Source organism: Procambarus clarkii, chromosome 6 (genome assembly GCF_040958095.1).
Source record: "Procambarus clarkii isolate CNS0578487 chromosome 6, FALCON_Pclarkii_2.0, whole genome shotgun sequence".
In the NCBI taxonomy this organism is placed as follows: Eukaryota; Metazoa; Arthropoda; class Malacostraca; order Decapoda; family Cambaridae; genus Procambarus; species Procambarus clarkii.
In genome coordinates, this window is record NC_091155.1 from 49337583 (window position 1) to 49355029 (window position 17447).

Consider the following 17447-nt stretch of genomic DNA (forward strand, 5'->3'; position numbering starts at 1 on the left):
TATATATATATATATATATATATATATCTACATTTGAGTGAGGTGGATGGGGTGAAGTGGTATTAATAGGGTTATCTGGAGGTTCTTATGGTGTATGGTGTTAGTGATGTATGATGTTAGTGATGAATGGTGTTAGTGGTGTATGGTGTTATTGGTGTATGGTGTTAGTGGTGTATGGTGTTAGTGCTGTATGGTGTTCGTGGTGTATGCTGTTAATTGTGTATAGTGTTAGTTGTGTATGGTGTTCGTGGTGTATGCTGTTAATTGTGTATAGTGTTAGTGGTGTATGGTGTTAGTGGTGTATGGTGTTAGTGGTGTATGGTGTTAGTGATGTATGATGTTAATTGTGTATAGTGTTAGTGGTGTATGGTGTTAGTGGTGTATGGTGTTCGTGGTGTATGCTGTTATTTGTGTATAGTGTTAGTGGTGTATGGTGTTAGTGGTGTATGGTGTTCGTGGTGTATGCTGTTAATTGTGTATTGTGTTAGTGGTGTATGGTGTTAGTGGTGTATGGTGATATTGGTGTATGGTGTTAGTGATGTATGATGTTAGTGATGAATGGTGTTAGTGGTGTATGGTGTTATTGGTGTATGGTGTTAGTGGTGTATGGTGTTAGTGGTGTATGGTGTTAGTGGTGTATGGTGTTCGTGGTGTATGCTGTTAATTGTGTATAGTGTTAGTGGTGTATGGTGTTAGTGGTGTATGGTGATATTGGTGTATGGTGTTAGTGATGTATGATGTTAGTGATGAATGGTGTTAGTGCTGTATGGTGTTATTGGTGTATGGTGTTAGTGGTGTATGGTGTTAGTGGTGTATGGTGTTCGTGGTGTATGCTGTTAATTGTGTATAGTGTTAGTTGTGTATGGTGTTCGTGGTGTATGCTGTTAATTGTGTATAGTGTTAGTGGTGTATGGTGTTAGTGGTGTATGGTGTTCGTGGTGTATGGTGTTAGCTGATGTGTGGCGCGGGTTGGCCAATAAGTTATGCCTTAGCATAACTTATTCTTACTAATCATAACTTAGTAACCTTCATTCTGAGGTTAGGTAATGATGATAGAGTTACAAGATACGAGCTAGATGGTGTTGAGATTGCGAAGTCGGATTGCGAAAGGGATCTGGGAGTTATGATTAGTAAGAATTTAAAACAAAAGAATCAATGCATAAATGTTCGTAATAAGGCAAATCGGACACTTGGATTTATTAATTGAAGCGTTAGTAACAAGACACCTGGTGAGGTTTTCAAGCTATATCTTGCTGTAGTTAGGCCCCATTTATATTATACAGTTCAGTTTTGGTCGCCATATTATAGAATAGATATAAATTCCCTTGAACGTGTCCAGCGTAGGATGACTAAGTTAATTCCCCAAATTAGAAATCTTTCATATGAAGAAAGATTAACAAAGCTTAAGTTGCATTCACTGGAAAGGCGAAGAGTTAGGGGTGACATGATACAGGTTTACAAGTAGGTGAATGGTCATAACAAAGGGGATATTAATAGGGTATTAAAAGTATCAACACAACACAAGATGTTCTTATGTTATCACATTACCAACTATCTCTCAGGTGTCCATATTCACGTAGTTAGTGGTCAAGGCAGTGTCCGTCACTCTCATCACAGATTCTGCAACTCCACTGCTCAACTATTGTTATCCTTTTGTTTTGATTATTTTTTGCTTCAGTGCACTAAATATTTGTTTTGCTTCAGTGCACTAAATATTTGTTTTGCTTCAGTGCACTAAATATTTTTTTTTGCTTCAGTGCACTTAATATTGTTTTGATTATTTTTTGTTTCAGGGTACTTCATGTGGTGTTTGCCAAGAAGTTTGTGGTACACGGAGTGTCCAGTGCGGCACTTGTCACCTTCGGTACCACGTAGAATGCCAGAAGTTATCTACTGAACATTGGACGGATCTTGCCAGCATAAAAATGCATTACATATGCATAAGGTGCTGCCAGTCACATGGTAAATTTAGTTTTGAGTTAGCTCAAATGCGTCTGGCGAAATCGGCTGTACGCGGAATTGAGGAACTTAGAGTAGCAGTCCGTCTTGAGAAAATACTTATGAGGACTGCGGGTTATTTTGAGTGTATAAAGGTTCCTGCAAATGTTGAATTTTCTGAGGACAAGACGGCTGCAGAAATCCTTAAAAGTTGTGGACGACAAACGATAAACAGCCGTATGCCAGTTCGTGTTAAAGGGGATGGGAATTGTTTATTCAATGCCATCTCACTTGCTGTGTGTGGGGACGAGACAAGATCAGGAGAAATTAGAGCAAGAACTACTATTGAAATAATAGACCAATGCGACTGGTATATGTCACAGCATGATAATACGGATTTAAACCTGGTGTCTCCTGATTTCAATGAAGTTTGTCTGTATTCTGCCATCCCTGGAAAAGATTCATCAGTTATGACAATGTATGCAGCAAGTTCTGTTGTAAACAGAGAAATAATATCTGTATATCCGTCTGTCAACGGCATGCTTGACAAATGTATAGGTATTCTCAATACCAAAATTATCCCTCGGTGTGAGGGATACAGGCAGGATCCCATTTATATTATGTGGAGCGGCAATCTCAAGGAAGGGGATAAATCATGGACACCTAACCATTTTGTTCCATTAATGTCCTTGCCTCCACTGGGTCACATATCCATAAACAGTACCCAGTTACTAAGCACTATTACATCCACACCTCTAAGTTTGTGTCAATCACCATTATCTGTACCCCCTATGTATACATCAACTCCAGTCGGAAAGGATTTTACTACTTTTGTGTCCAAAATACAGTATGACTTTAAGGAGACACACACTTTGTTAAAAAAACCTCAATTGTCGACTGATAACGATAGTTCTCGTATTGACAATTTGAATGACATCAAGAATATTTTGAATATCTTCTGATATAGATGGTGCTGTAGTTGATTGTTGTTCATGACAAGTCCAATGGGTCATTAGCATCGCTCAGATTAGTGGGAAGAAATTCTTGCTGCAACAATGTGTGTTCTCAGAGCTAACTAGGGTAACTAAAATACTTATTTCCTAAATAAATACTTTAATTGTAAATATTTGAAAATATATGGTATGTATCAGAATTTCTGACGATATAAAACATATTGTGGTTTATAATTAAGTTCTTAATAGTGATCCTATCCTGCATCATAATTTACATAATATCTACTTCTGTTTTGTGTATTAAAATGACTACTTTTTATGTTAATTTCTTTCTGTAAATGATGATGATGATGATAAAGATCAGTAAATGTAAGTAAGAACATAAGAATGAAGGTAACTGCAAAAGACTTATTGGCCCATACGAGGCAGCTCCTCGTATGGAGCTGCCTTTGATAAGTAATTACCAAAGAAGGCACCAAGCCGGGAAGGCTGTGTAGCACAATCAAATAAGTCAACTGCTCCTGAAGAGGACGGTATTACTTACAGTTTACTGAGATTAGTCTCACAAGTACCAGGTAATCCACTTTTAGTGTTGTACAGAATGAGTTTAAGTGAAGGAGTATTACCTGATGATTGGACAGTGTCATTGTTCCCATCCCCAAAGCACACTCAGATAATTATAGACCCATATCTCTACCATAATTTTGTCTATTAGCACAGTTTTCGGCGTGAATGCATTTTGGTTTTACAAGGTAGCCAACTCCATCAAAATATTAAATATATACCCAACTCAATTAACGATTAATCAACCAATTACTCCATGGGATAACTTGGATCTAGCAGTTGATTTTGTAAATGCACCCAAGAAAGATAATGTACACTCTACATTATTAAAACAGTTAACACTGTGAAGCATCACTGAAAGTACTCAGAGTATGGGTAACGATGTGTATCAGTGCTATACCGACGGTTCTGTAGAAGAAGGTGGACGATGTACCGGATGTGCATGTAATATATTTGAACAATCTTCTCTCTTACATACATGAATGAAGCGCTATGCTAAACTGTGTAATTACTATTTGAGTACTGGAACACTAGATGATATATTGAACTTGTACCCTAGATTGACGATGTAACGTATCAATTATACAATGAATGTATGTGATGTAACTCTATAACCTGAGCTTGTGAAAGCACCTTAATCACCTTCAGTGATTAAGTGCTTAATTGCACACTAGTTTCTCTATCAGTTATCTCACCTTGTCAGAGTAAAAGAGACAAATATATGTGTATGTATGTGTTCAGAATTCAATTTCACCTTTGTAAATGCACGTTAATGACACTATGTAAAAGACACATCGAACACTTTATGTAGGGCATACGTAAATCTGTGTATTTATGTATTTACGTATGTAGCTTAGCCTAGCATTTTAAAAACACTACAATCACCTTATGTGGTTGATTGTTCAATAAATCCCTGAACTATATGTTTAACAAATCTCTAACCCTATCAATGGAGTTAGTTTAGTTCTTATATTATGCACCCTATACCCATCTTGTGGGCGGTAGTGGAAAGGGTTAGAGTCCATGGCGGACTGAAGAAAATGTATATATGATGGTTAGCATTGTTAATGCGTGGCCACGTCTGTGGTAGAAAATAATACAAAAAAATCAAATAAAGGTATTATTGAAACTTTATACGAAAACATTAAATCCTAAATATATCTTTAATATTATACTTGAAATATGGTATACTTTGCTCTCTCCATCGTACTTCTGCACCTGCTGGCAAGTGGTTCGGTGCAGTGTGCAGGTGATGTTCATTACTGGGTGAGCTGGCAAGTGGTGCTCACCTGCCAGCTCACCCAACGAAAATTTGGTTTTTAATACACTTACACATTTATTGGGTCTTTCCTTCACCTTCATTCAAGCACTAGGGTATTACAGTAAGTGTTTTAATTATAATATTTATTAACGTTATTATTTTTAATTTTTATTATTATTAGTATTATTATTAACAGGAGAGGATCGAGTGTGTGTGTGTGGGGGGGGGGGGAATAATGGTACACATGTCCACATCCCAATGCCCGCCCTTCCAGGACTGGGGGTGCGGGGGTGTACAATAAACTATACCCACATCCGGCGGCAGCTTGTCGAAGGCGGAAGTGTAGCCTAGACAATTTGTCATGATAATTAGTGATGACTCTTATTTTGATTATGGGTCTGTAATCCAGTTAAGCTTTTATTCTTAATTTATATTACAATGCTGGTAAAATACACTTCTTGATGATGAGTATGGAGTACAAATGAACTCATTGTGTACCCAAGTTCAAGTTCAAGTATGTTTATTGAGATAAGCAATAAATAAATCTCAAAGGGATAGAGTAGCTTAGGCTATTTCAACCCCCCTCTAATTCAAGTCCCTCAAGGGGCGCACAAATACTGTGACTACAAATAGACAAATAACATTACAAGAATCCAAACAAGAATTGTGAACCCTATACTCACAGGATGAATATAGGGTACACAATAAACTACCACTCACATCATGGGTATGGGTTGCACAAGAAACTATCGCGCAGAGGATGAATATGGAGAGCAAAGTAAACAAAGATTCACACGATGAGAAAGGGTTGCGCAATGTCCTATGACTCACAGAATGAGTATTAGCTGCACAATAAACTACAGGTCACAGGATAAGTATGGGTTGCACAAAAAATTACAGGTCACAGGATGGGTATGGGCTGCACAAACTACCGGTAACAGGATGAGTATGGGATGCACAATAAATTACGGGTCACAGGATGAGTATGGGTTGCACAAACTACTGGTAACAAGATGAGTATGGGATGCACAATAAATTACCGCACAGAGGATGAGTATAGGGTGCACAAACTGGTTGGGTAAATGGAAATGGTTGGGTACATTTCCTTTCACCTAATGCGACTATTCATGTGTCCGGACTTTCAATTCAGTTATATTTATGCCAAAGTATTAACATGCAGCTTATATTTATGTCTTTATGATGACATAGAAAACTTCGTTTATTACAATATCTAGATTAAATTAACATTGATCTTCGGAAGGTCATAGTTCCCATATCGGTAAGGAGAGCGTCGGCCATGAAGCCTTGTTTAAAGTATGAATATTTTTCCTCTCTAATAAGGTATAATCTCTGTGATGGATTCACAAAAACTATTTTATATCTGCCTTTCTGATAACATATACAAATATAATCTTTATTTGTGAATATTTGTTAATTAAGCAATATATCAGAGGGCGTGTAGGGTTCGGCGTTCAATGAACGAAAAGGACTGGATCACTGTGTACAGGAGGCTGATATGGCAGCAAACACTCTCCTGGCGACCATATTTCTTGGATAAGTCGCTCCACACAATTGTCGCTTGGACCGTCGACTTCCTATGGCGTCACCTCTCACATATTTACGTCTCATTTCGTTATGAAATTAGATTATTTCAGAGAAAAAATAGGTTTGATCATGTTCTACGTGTAGCACCAACATTATAGTAAGTAAATATACCATATTTCTTCATTACTTACGTAATGCTAATACGTTTTGGGTAGTTTTGGCCTGATTTGGGTGATTGGGGTAATTCTATGGACCGCCGTCGCGTGTTGTGATAATGGCCACGACGCTCACCTACGCGTTCCAATGTTCTTTCTGGTGCCACACTTTATTTCTCCTACTTTTTACTATTGTTTGTAACTGGTTTTCTACATTTAACTCTTATGATTTCCTCATTTTTTTTAATTAAAGAATATGCTTGCAATTCATTTTTTAAGATACAATGGTACACATTTATATACTTTCTGAAGGAAACATTGCTCCCATGGTGAATGCACTACTTTGCATTCTTTTTATTTAGATTCAGATTCAGATTCAGATTCAGATGTTTATTCAGGTAAGGTATATACATACAAGTGATGTTACATTAATGGATTGATATATAGATAGAGCTAGTACATACAATGCCTAAAGCCACTATTACGCAATGCGTTTCGGGCAAGAAAAACATTCATTTATTTTTTTTCAATCAAATATATAATCAATAAGTAAATATGAAAGGTAATAAACAAGTTGTAATAAACAGAATACAAGCAGATCCACAAAAATAGGCAAGACAATAAGCAAATACATTCATAAACAAATTTGTAATAGGGAAGGAGCACCACCGTTAGCTTGAAGGATTCAAGACGCTTTGTACACTGCCAACATCGCACACTAATATCTCTACCACTTAGGACGTTTCGCATTTGTGTACGTGTTCCATATTAAAACGACAATATAATGCTATTTACAATTAAAATCTTCTATTTAGCAGGCATATAGTTATTAAATGAGGTTTAGTGATGTGATGGACATAATCCGGAGTTGGTAAGGACGCCGCCCGCCAGCGTAAACACAACACAACGCAAACAAAACGATTCTTCGCGGCGGGGATCGTATTCCAGGGACCTGCCCGAAACGCTACGCGTACTAGTGGCTGTACAAGAATGTAACAACTCTTATATATATCTAAAAAAAAAAAAAACACCACGAATGACCACAAACACGATACAACGCACAAAACACAACACTTTTGTCAGTTTTTGGACAGACTCCTTTTATATTTATTATGTGATAGTTATACTTGCATATAATGATAACTATTGTAGGTAAGCACCTAATATGTAATATTAATTAATAAAAAAGAAGGCAGAAGTTACATGTCTTTTGTGTAAAAGTATTTTGGGCGCTCATGTACTTGTGCGCTAGGTGGCGTTCACAACGGTTCTCGCCTACAAGGATTAGAATCCCACCAAACATTTTCACGTTTTAAAAACGTCCTAAAAACGACATTTCATTGTTTTGGGCACGTTTTAAATTACGTTTAAAATACGTATTTTGAGAATTTGTATAGACGACTTTAAAACGTGAGGTCAAAACGTTTTAATAAACCGTATTTTAAATGTCATGATATAACGTTTTGGAGCAAAGGTTGAATTTATTAGGTATAATTATCTTTATTGCATTTAGAAAGATGGAGAGAGAGATCAGAGACAAAAAGGAGAGAGGAAGACAGAAGGGGAAGAGAGGGAGAAAGAGAGAGAGAGAGTGTCGAGAAGATGAGAGAAAGAAGCAGAAAAAGTGAGAAGAGAGGGAAAGAGAAGAAGAGAGGGAAAGAGAAGAAGAGAGAGATATAAGGAGAGAGAGAGAGAGAGAGAGAGGTGAGAAGAGAGAGATATAAGGAGAGAGAGAGAGAGGTGAGAAGAAAGAGAGGAGAGAGAAAAGAGAGAGAAGGAGAATAAGAAAGAGAGCAAAGAGAAGAAAAAGGGAAATAGAGAGAGAAAGAAGGAGAGAAAAAGAGAGAAGAGACATAAAGAGGAAAGAAAAAGAGAACAAGAGAGAGAAAAAAGAGAACAGAGATAATAAGAAAAAGAGAGCAAAGCGAAGAAGAGAAAGGTAGATAATAGAGAGAGAGAGAAAGAAAGAAGAAAAGACAGAGCAGAGTGAGAAGAAGAAGAGAGAGAAGATGAGAGACAAAGGAGAGAGGGGGAGAGGGAGAGGAAGGGGGAGGAGGGAGAAGAGAGAGAGAGAGAGAGAGAGAGAGAGAGAGAGAGAGAGAGAAGAGAGAGAAGAAAGAGATTAGAGAGAGGATAAAGGAGAGAGAGAGAGAGAGAGAGAGAGAGAGAGAAGAGAGAGAAGAAAGAGAGAAGAGAGAGAAGATAGAGAGAGAGAGAGAAGAGAAGAGAGAGAAGAAAGAGAGAGAGAGAGAGAGAGAGAGAGAGAGAGAGAGAGAGAGAAGAGGAGAGAGTGAGAGAGAGAAGAAGAAGAGACATGCAGATAGGTAATGTAAGAGAGAGAGAGAAGAAGAGACATGCAGATAGGTAATGTAAGAGAGAGAGAAGAGTGTGAAAAGAAGAGAGAGAGAACAAGAAAAATAGGGACAGAACAAGAAGAGAGTGAGACAGAGAAGAAGAGAGGAAGGGAACGGAGAGAGGGGAGGCTGTACGGCGGAGAGTGGCGGCTGTGGCGGACAATGGCGGCGGTGGCGGATAGTGGCGGCGGGCGGACAGCGGCGGCTGTGGTGGACAGTGGCGGCTGTGGCGGACAGTGGCAGCGGTGGTGGACAGTGGCGGCGGGCGGACAGTGGCGGCTGTGGCGGACAGTGGCGGCAATGGTGGACAGTAGCGGCTGGCGGGCAGTGGCGGCGGGCGGACAGTGGCGGCGGTGGCAGATAGTGACGGCGGGCGGACAGTGGCGGCGGGCGGACAGTGGCGGCGGTGGCAGATAGTGGCAGCGGGCGGACAGTGGCGGCGGTGGCAGATAGTGGCGGCGGGCGGACAGTGGCGGCTGTGGCGGTGGTGGTGGACAGTGGCGGCGGTGGCGGACAGTGGCGGCTGTGGCGGCGGTGGCTGACAGTGGAGTGGGGCGGACAGTGGTGGCAGTGGCGGCGGTGGCGGACAGTGGCGGCTGTGTCTGGCGGTGGCGGACAGTGGCGGCGGTGGCGGGCGGTAGTGGTGGGCGGCGGTGGTGGGTGGTGGCGGCTGTGATGGGTGGTGGCGGCTGTGGTGGGTGATGGCGGGCGGCGGTGGTGGGTGGTGGCGGCGGTGGTAAGTGGTGGAGGCTTGTGGCGGGTGGTGGCGGCTGGTGGTGGCGGCTGGCGGTGGTGGCAGCTGGTGGCAGGCGGTGGAAGCTGTTGGCGGCTGGTGGTGGCTGGTGGCGGTGGTGGGTGGCGGCTGGTGGTGGCGCTGGCAGTGGCGACTGTTGCAACGGGCGATGGCGGCTGGTGGTGGCAGCTAGTGGCGGGTGGTGGCGGCTGGTGGCGGGCGGTGGCAGCTGGTGGCGGTGGTGGCGGCTGTGGCGGCTGGTGGTGGCGGGCGGTGGCGAGCGGTGGCGGTGGTGGTGGCTGTGGCGGCTGGTGGTGGCGGGCGGTGGCGAGCGGTGGCGGCTGGTGGCAGGCGGTGGCAGCTGGTGGCGGTGGCAGCTGGTGGCGGTGGCAGCTGACGGCGGCTGGTGGTGGCGGTGATGGCGGTGGCGGCTGGTGGTGGTGGTGATGGCAGCTGGTGGTGGCGGCTGGTAGCGGTGGCAGCTGGTGGCGGCTGGTGGTGGTGGTGATGGCGGCTGGTGGTGGCGGTGATGGCGGCTGGTGGCGGGCGGTGGCGGTGATGGCGGCTGGTGGCGGCGGCTAGTGGTGGTGGCTGGTGGTGGCGGCGGTGGTGGGTGGTGGTGAGTAGTGGAAATGGCCCCTATGCCCGGCCGTTTTGATTTTTTGGAGGGACGGGCATAGTCGCAGCCCCTATGCCCGGCAGTTTTTATTTTTTGGAAGGCCGGGCATAGGCGCAGGGGGGGTATCCATATTTCTGCATGGACGGAAGGCCCCTATGCCCGGCCGTTTTGATTTTTTGGAGGGACGGGCATTGTCGCAGCCCCTATGCCCGGCCGTTTTGATTTTTTGGAAGGCCGGGCATAGGCGCAGGGGGGGGTATCCATATTTCTGCATGGACGGAAGGCCCCTATGCCCGGCCGTTTTGATTTTTTGGAGGGACGGGCATAGTCGCAGCCCCTATGCCCGGCCGTTTTGTTTTTTTCCGGGGCCGGTCTACGCACCCCCGGTTTCACGAACTTTTTTCCGGGGCCGGTCTACGCACCCTGGGTTACACAAACTTTTTTCCGAGGCCGGTCTACGCACCCTGGGTTTCACAAACTTTTTTTCCGAGGCCGGTCTACGCACCCTGGGTTTCACAAACTTTTTTTCCGAGGCCGGTCTACGCACCCTGGGTTTCACAAACTTTTTTTCCGTGGCCGGTCTACGCACCCTGGGTTTCACAAACTTTTTTTCCGAGGCCGGTCTACGCACCCTTGGTTTCATGAACTTTTTTTCCGAGGCCGGTCTACGCACCCCTTGTTTCACAAACTTTTTTCCGAGGCCGGTCTACGCACCCTGGGTTTCACGAACTTTTTTCGAGGCCGGTCTACGCACCCCCCGGTTTCACAAACTTTTTTCGACGGCCGGTCTACGCACCCCCGGTTTCACGAACTTTTTTTCGATGCTGGTCTACGCACCCCCGGTTTCACGAACTTTTTTCGACGGCTGGTACTTGTCTCGTGTGTTTTTCGTTACAAATGGTGATGGCCAGTACATGTCTCGTGTGTTTTTTGTTACGTCATCGGGTAGCCAGTCTTCAATTTGCCTGGGGGTAGGATTAAAAGGCCGGTCCCTGGCATACCCAAATTTCGTTACCCCAGTGAACCTTGCACAGGCATAACCAATGGTCAATGACGTCACCAGCTAGCCGTTGAGCGTTCCTGCACAGGCACGATCAAGGGGATTAAAAAGCCGGTCTATGAGTCGTGTGTTTTGCGATACAACAGTAACCCTGAACCTAATGTAAAATACCATCATCCCTAGTCTATTTTTAATTTCCTATTTACTTCCAACCATCGGCCATTGCATGTAGCAAAAGGGGGAGCAACACAGAGCAAGAAGCTATGTGTGTATTTTCAAGTTCGTCCCCTGCTACCTGTATTTACCCAGGTCTTTTCCTATATCTAAAACCTATCCAATTTATTCCTGTTCTGTTTCATGTTTATACGTTTAATAAGTTATTAATATCTCACTTTACTATGACCATTCAGTCACACCTCTATCATGTCACCCCTATTTCTTGTTCTTCGTCTTTCTAGAAATGTAATTTGAGCTTTGACAATCTTCCTTGAAGGATCGTTTATTTCTCATAGGGCAAAATAAAAATGAAAACTGCTATCAGTCATATATATGAAAAAACAGAGCCCTGGGCATTGGCAATTTCAATGCAAGTTCAGTAGTAATCCAATATTGATCCTAACCGCATACACGTCTCACATTCGCTCAAAACATACCTCGCACACCTTACTGTAGCATATAACAAATCAAAAATACTCATTCAGTAAAAGCAAGCCTCTTATGTTTTGAAATAAGGCCTTCGTTTCTGACGTCATCATCCCTAATGTGGCGCGAGGCGTCAACGGGCTAAATTCGGATCCCAGGAGGTTCACACATAAGTGTGAACTCTTAATCTGGCTTAATACCTCAACTGTACTCTGTGTTTCACCAGAGTCGATATTCGGCTTCATTGGCTCGTATTTTCGCTCATTGCTTATATTTTCTGTTATTTATAAACTCGATCAAACCATCCTATCCAAACTTATTATATATAACAAACAAATACATTCTACAGACCAGTTATTGTTGTTGTTTAGTGACATCGTGAAAAGCCGCCTCAGGTATAGGGATAAGGTATTGCTGGCCATTAGCATATAAGTGACAAGGTATCACAGCACCTGACTGGCCAACTATGTGTGACGTCACCAGATGACCAATGCGGCCTTTAGCGTTCTACTGGCATATGTATTTAATGTTATTATTCAAAAATGAGTAGACTAGCCATCCCCACCTAACCTAATCAGAGGACTAAGAATATACATTTTAGTCATCCACAACTGTAATCATTATTCAGTGATAAGTTCAAAAGTATAACAGGAGCCCAAATGTCGTACTGCAATTTAAGCAGAATCGTACATCTGGCAGCATAGCAGGTGAGCTGAACATAAAAATAAAGGTAACTGCAGAGGTCCTATTGGCCCATACGAGGCAGCTCCTATATAATTCCACCCAATCTCATTCATGTCCACCCTATGCTGAAAACAACCAAGGGATCCCACTTAAAGCATTAGTTTACAATAATAATTATAATAAATAGCTCTTATTCTAGTTTTATACACAACAGCAATTATGAAACCCTATAGCTAGATATTCTACTATAATCCACAAGTAGTTACCACACATCTGGCAGTACAGCGGATTAGTGGCTGTGTTCATAGGCTAGTCAACTGTCCTCACATCCATCAAATAGCTATCCAAATGTCGCACCTCAATTCATCCATCTAGCAACTCAGCTAGATGCTAGCCACTATATTCATAGGCTAATCATTTCTACACCTCAAAAAAATCCTAGATTTGCTACGCAAATCAGGTAACTTGTTTCTAAACCAACACTCGCAAATACAAGCATACATACCTACTCATACTCCACAACCTATACATTCATAGAGAATAGCCTAGTTTTTTGCCACCATTTCCCCATTAATCAGATGCAATTTATGCCATGCACACAGAAAATACGGCATCTACACACCAAATATGACATTTATTCACAAAATATATTATTTACACTCAAAATATGCCATCACACAAATATATGTCATTTATAGACAAAAATATAACATTTACATGCAAAAATATGTCAGTTGGACATGAAAATGTAGCATTTACACAATATTGCATGGACACTCAGAGTATGACATTTACACAAAGTACAGTATTTTCCACAAATATATCAAAATGCATATGCATTTAGACAATAAAAAATGCGCTTTCACTAAAATTACACAATTTCACAAACATAATTTTCACAAAATACCCACACATTGTCTCATAAACCAAAATACACTTACACCATGAAGATCTATTTTATCAGATTACAGAGCTTACACAAAATACACAATTTTCACACACAAATACAGTTGCACCAGTTCCACTTCAACAAATATTAAAAACACAACTTACATAAATGCACTATTATCACAAAAATTATTATAAAACATGGACAATTATTACACAGTTTGTGTAATTATTTTACATCTTTGCACAATTAATACAAGAAAACTTGCTATATAATTACTCAACTTGCACAATGACAATCAATACACAAAGGCATAAATAAACAATTCGTCCATATGCAATTACACAACATGCGCAATTAATACACAACTTATACAAATATTACACATCTTTCATAATTATTACACAACTTGTACAAATGCATATCTAGCACAAATATGTACAATACATAACTACCCCAAATATGAAAATACACAACTAGCATAAATACACGATTTACACAAATACAATTGCGACATTTACACAACTTGCTCAAAAATATAATCAATACACAACTTACCAAAATATGAACAATACATAACTAGCACATATTCATTAAATACACAACTAAGCGATTTCCGCAAATACACTTACAAAAACATATACAATTAATACAAACTTGCACAAAACAATACACAATTTATAGAAATATAATCAATACATAATTGCAATAATCATACAACTTATGCAAAATACATAATCTGCACAATTAATACACAAGTATATTAATTGTGCTATATATGTACAAACACAACCAACTAGGTTAAACAATACACAATTTGCATGATATTTTTCTGGGTATATTTAGGACATTAATTATAATATGCTGAGTTTAACCAACTCCCCAAAAGTCAGAATTTCACATATAAAAATGGTGCATATGACTTCCGATGAGCTCAATATATAACACATTCTTTTTCCATTAAGATATCAACATTATTAGTGCTAAACTATTCATCTAACATATGTCCACTGTTGTTATGTCTTATTAATACCTTCCTTGTTACATTCTCTCCAATCAGACCACCATATATATGTATTTATTCAAACTATCTAACAGACTTATTTGTTCTAGCCTTAGTTATGTTAGGGTAGGTGGGGTTAGGTGAAGTCAGTATTTTCTATGATAATTTTAGACAAATTTGCTATATCTTATCAAAATGCATCTTGTTAAAACTTAAATTCATCTAAATCTATAAAAAATATACTTATACTACGCAAATTTGACTAAATTCAACCTAGCTAAACTAACTAAATATGAGCATCCCATATCCTCACATACAAACCTATGTCGCCTCTGTCCATACATTATATGAGTCTGCCATATAGCTCGAACCCCAAAGAGGAAAATTTACACTATTTCATAAACATGCTAGTTCATTACCCTAAGATATTATATATGTCCTTCCCTATACGACCTCACCTAACCTGACCTGGCATAATCAAACCTAGATTTAGTTCAAGTTGGTGAAATTTAAGCTATGCCACTTTAATTCGACATAATTTATGGCAATTTCCACCAAATATACCCAAATGTTGCGTAGCATAGCACTGCCAAAGCCCATTTTCTCCTATTCCATACTACCCTACACAACCTCACCTAACCTAACCTAGCATATCCAAACCTGGATTTGGTTAAAGTTGGCGAAATTTATGCTATGCCACCTAAATATGACCTAATTTAAGGCAATTTCCACCAAATATACCCAAATGTTGTGTATCATAGCATCACCAAAGCCAAATTTGGAACATAGCACGGCCAAAGCTCATTTAGCTGAGTTTTCACCTATTCCAACCTGCCCTAGACAACCCTACCCCATCCTCTCCTGGCATTTCCAAAGTCAGATTTGATTATAGTTGGCAAAATTTATGCCTTTCCCACCTAAATTTTACCTAATTTATGCCAATTTCCACCGAATATACCCAAATGTTTTGTATCTTAGCATGGTCAAAGTTCATTTCATCCAAGTTTTTCACCTATTCCATCTTACCTTACACAGCCTTACCTAACCTGACCTAGCATATCCCAAGCTAGATTTGATTAGAGTTCGTGAAATTTATGCTTACTCACCTAAATTCAACCTAATTTAAGACAATTTCTACCCAATATACCCAAAATGATTTGTTACATAGCTCTGCCAAAGACCATTTTACCCGAGTTTTCACATATTCCAACCTACCCTACATAGCCTTACCTATCCCTGACCTAGCAGATTTGATTAAAGTTGGGGAAATTTAAGCTATCGCCATCAAATTGGAGACAATTTCCACCAAATATGCCTAAATGTTGTGTATCATAGCACAGCCAAAACCCATTTTACCCACATTTTCATCCATTCCATCTAAACCTGGACCTAGCCTCTGATACTACATATACTCAGAGCAAACCCACTTACGAAGAAATACACAGAGCTTCCTGAATCTAGGTCATGGTCCAGATATGATGACCAAACCACACACCAGAAGATGAGGAGACGACGACATTTCGGTCCGTCCTGGACCATTATCAAATCGATTATGATAATGGTCCAGGACGTTGTCGTCTCATCTTCAGGTGTGTGGTTTGGTCATCATAGTCTTAAGATTAATTTGATTGTTGAACTTCTTTCCAAATAAAAATGCAAAATGCCTTGTCGATATTAAGGGTAAGTTTGTTAACAGTCAATTTAATGGACTTCATTTAGTTCAGAATTCACTGTGTCATTTAGAATAAGTGGGTTAGCATGTGAGAAAACATGATGTTTCTTCTTCATGTGATATAGAGAAAATATGAAGGTACTTGGAAGATATATATGAGAAAAACAACTGGACTAAGTATGCTACCCTTGCAGAATGCCAATGTTAATTGAAAAAGAAGGAGAAGTAACAGCGCTCACTGAAATATACTGCTGACAGAGATAAGATTGCAAGTACTGAAGGGAGTGACCTCTAAATCCATAGTGTTGGAGTTTCAGAGGAAGGTTATTGTGGTTAACAGTGTCAAAACCCTTGCGTAAGTCAACAACCCAGCAAACACAGAACGTTTGTGAACGTTTTTAAATGGTGCCACAAAGGTAATACTCTAACATTAAGACATAAATACGTATATCTGACATTCTTAAAACCACTAGATATAACTAAAAACATGTAGATCTTGAGACACGGTTTTTTAAGGTTTATGTAAAAATTTAAAAATAATAGTGAATGCTATGGAATTATAATGTTTTCATGCTTTATATATAAAAATAAACAATTTTCAGTCAACATTTCGTTTTTTTGTTTACTTTATGTAAACCTATCCAATTTACGTTCTTATAACAAATATAACATTTATATGTCGTCAATATGACGTTATTTACACGACATCGTTACATTATTATAATGTTATATTATCATATAATTCCTGTATAAAAAACAGAAATATATTGAGCTTTATATTTTAAACCTTGTAAAATTGTCATAAAACTTAGAATAAGACAGTAAGCATGCTTTATTTATGAAAATATAGAAACAAATCAACAAAATCATAAACCACATGTCACCCCTATATATAATTTTTTAGTTGTCTTTCTAGAGAATGTAATTTTAGCTTTGACAATTTTTCTTCATATGACAGGTTTTTAATTTGTGGTATTAACTTTGTTATTCGCTGCTGAATGCATTCTAGTAAATTTTGAACCTTAAATTTTGAAATTAAAATAAATTGAACCCCATGCACAGATACCATAATTAAGATAGGGATAGATTAGTGCATAATATAGAGAGATGAGAGCAGAGTTAGGTACATAATATCTGATTTTGGAGAGTATACCAACTGTCTTAGAGACTTTCTTAGTTATGTGTTGTATGTGGTGCTGAAGTTGAGTCTCTTGTCTAGGAATAGGCCAAGAAACTTGCCATCATTTTTATTGCTAATGTTTACATTATCTATCTAAAGCTGAATTGCATTTGTAGATTTGCTTCCAAATAAGATGTAGTAAGTCTTTTCTATGTTAAGTGTTAGTTTGTTGGTTGACATCCATAAGTGGACTTTTTTTAGTTCATTATTAACAACATTATTTAGTGTATGTGGGTTGGGGTTAGAGTAGATGAG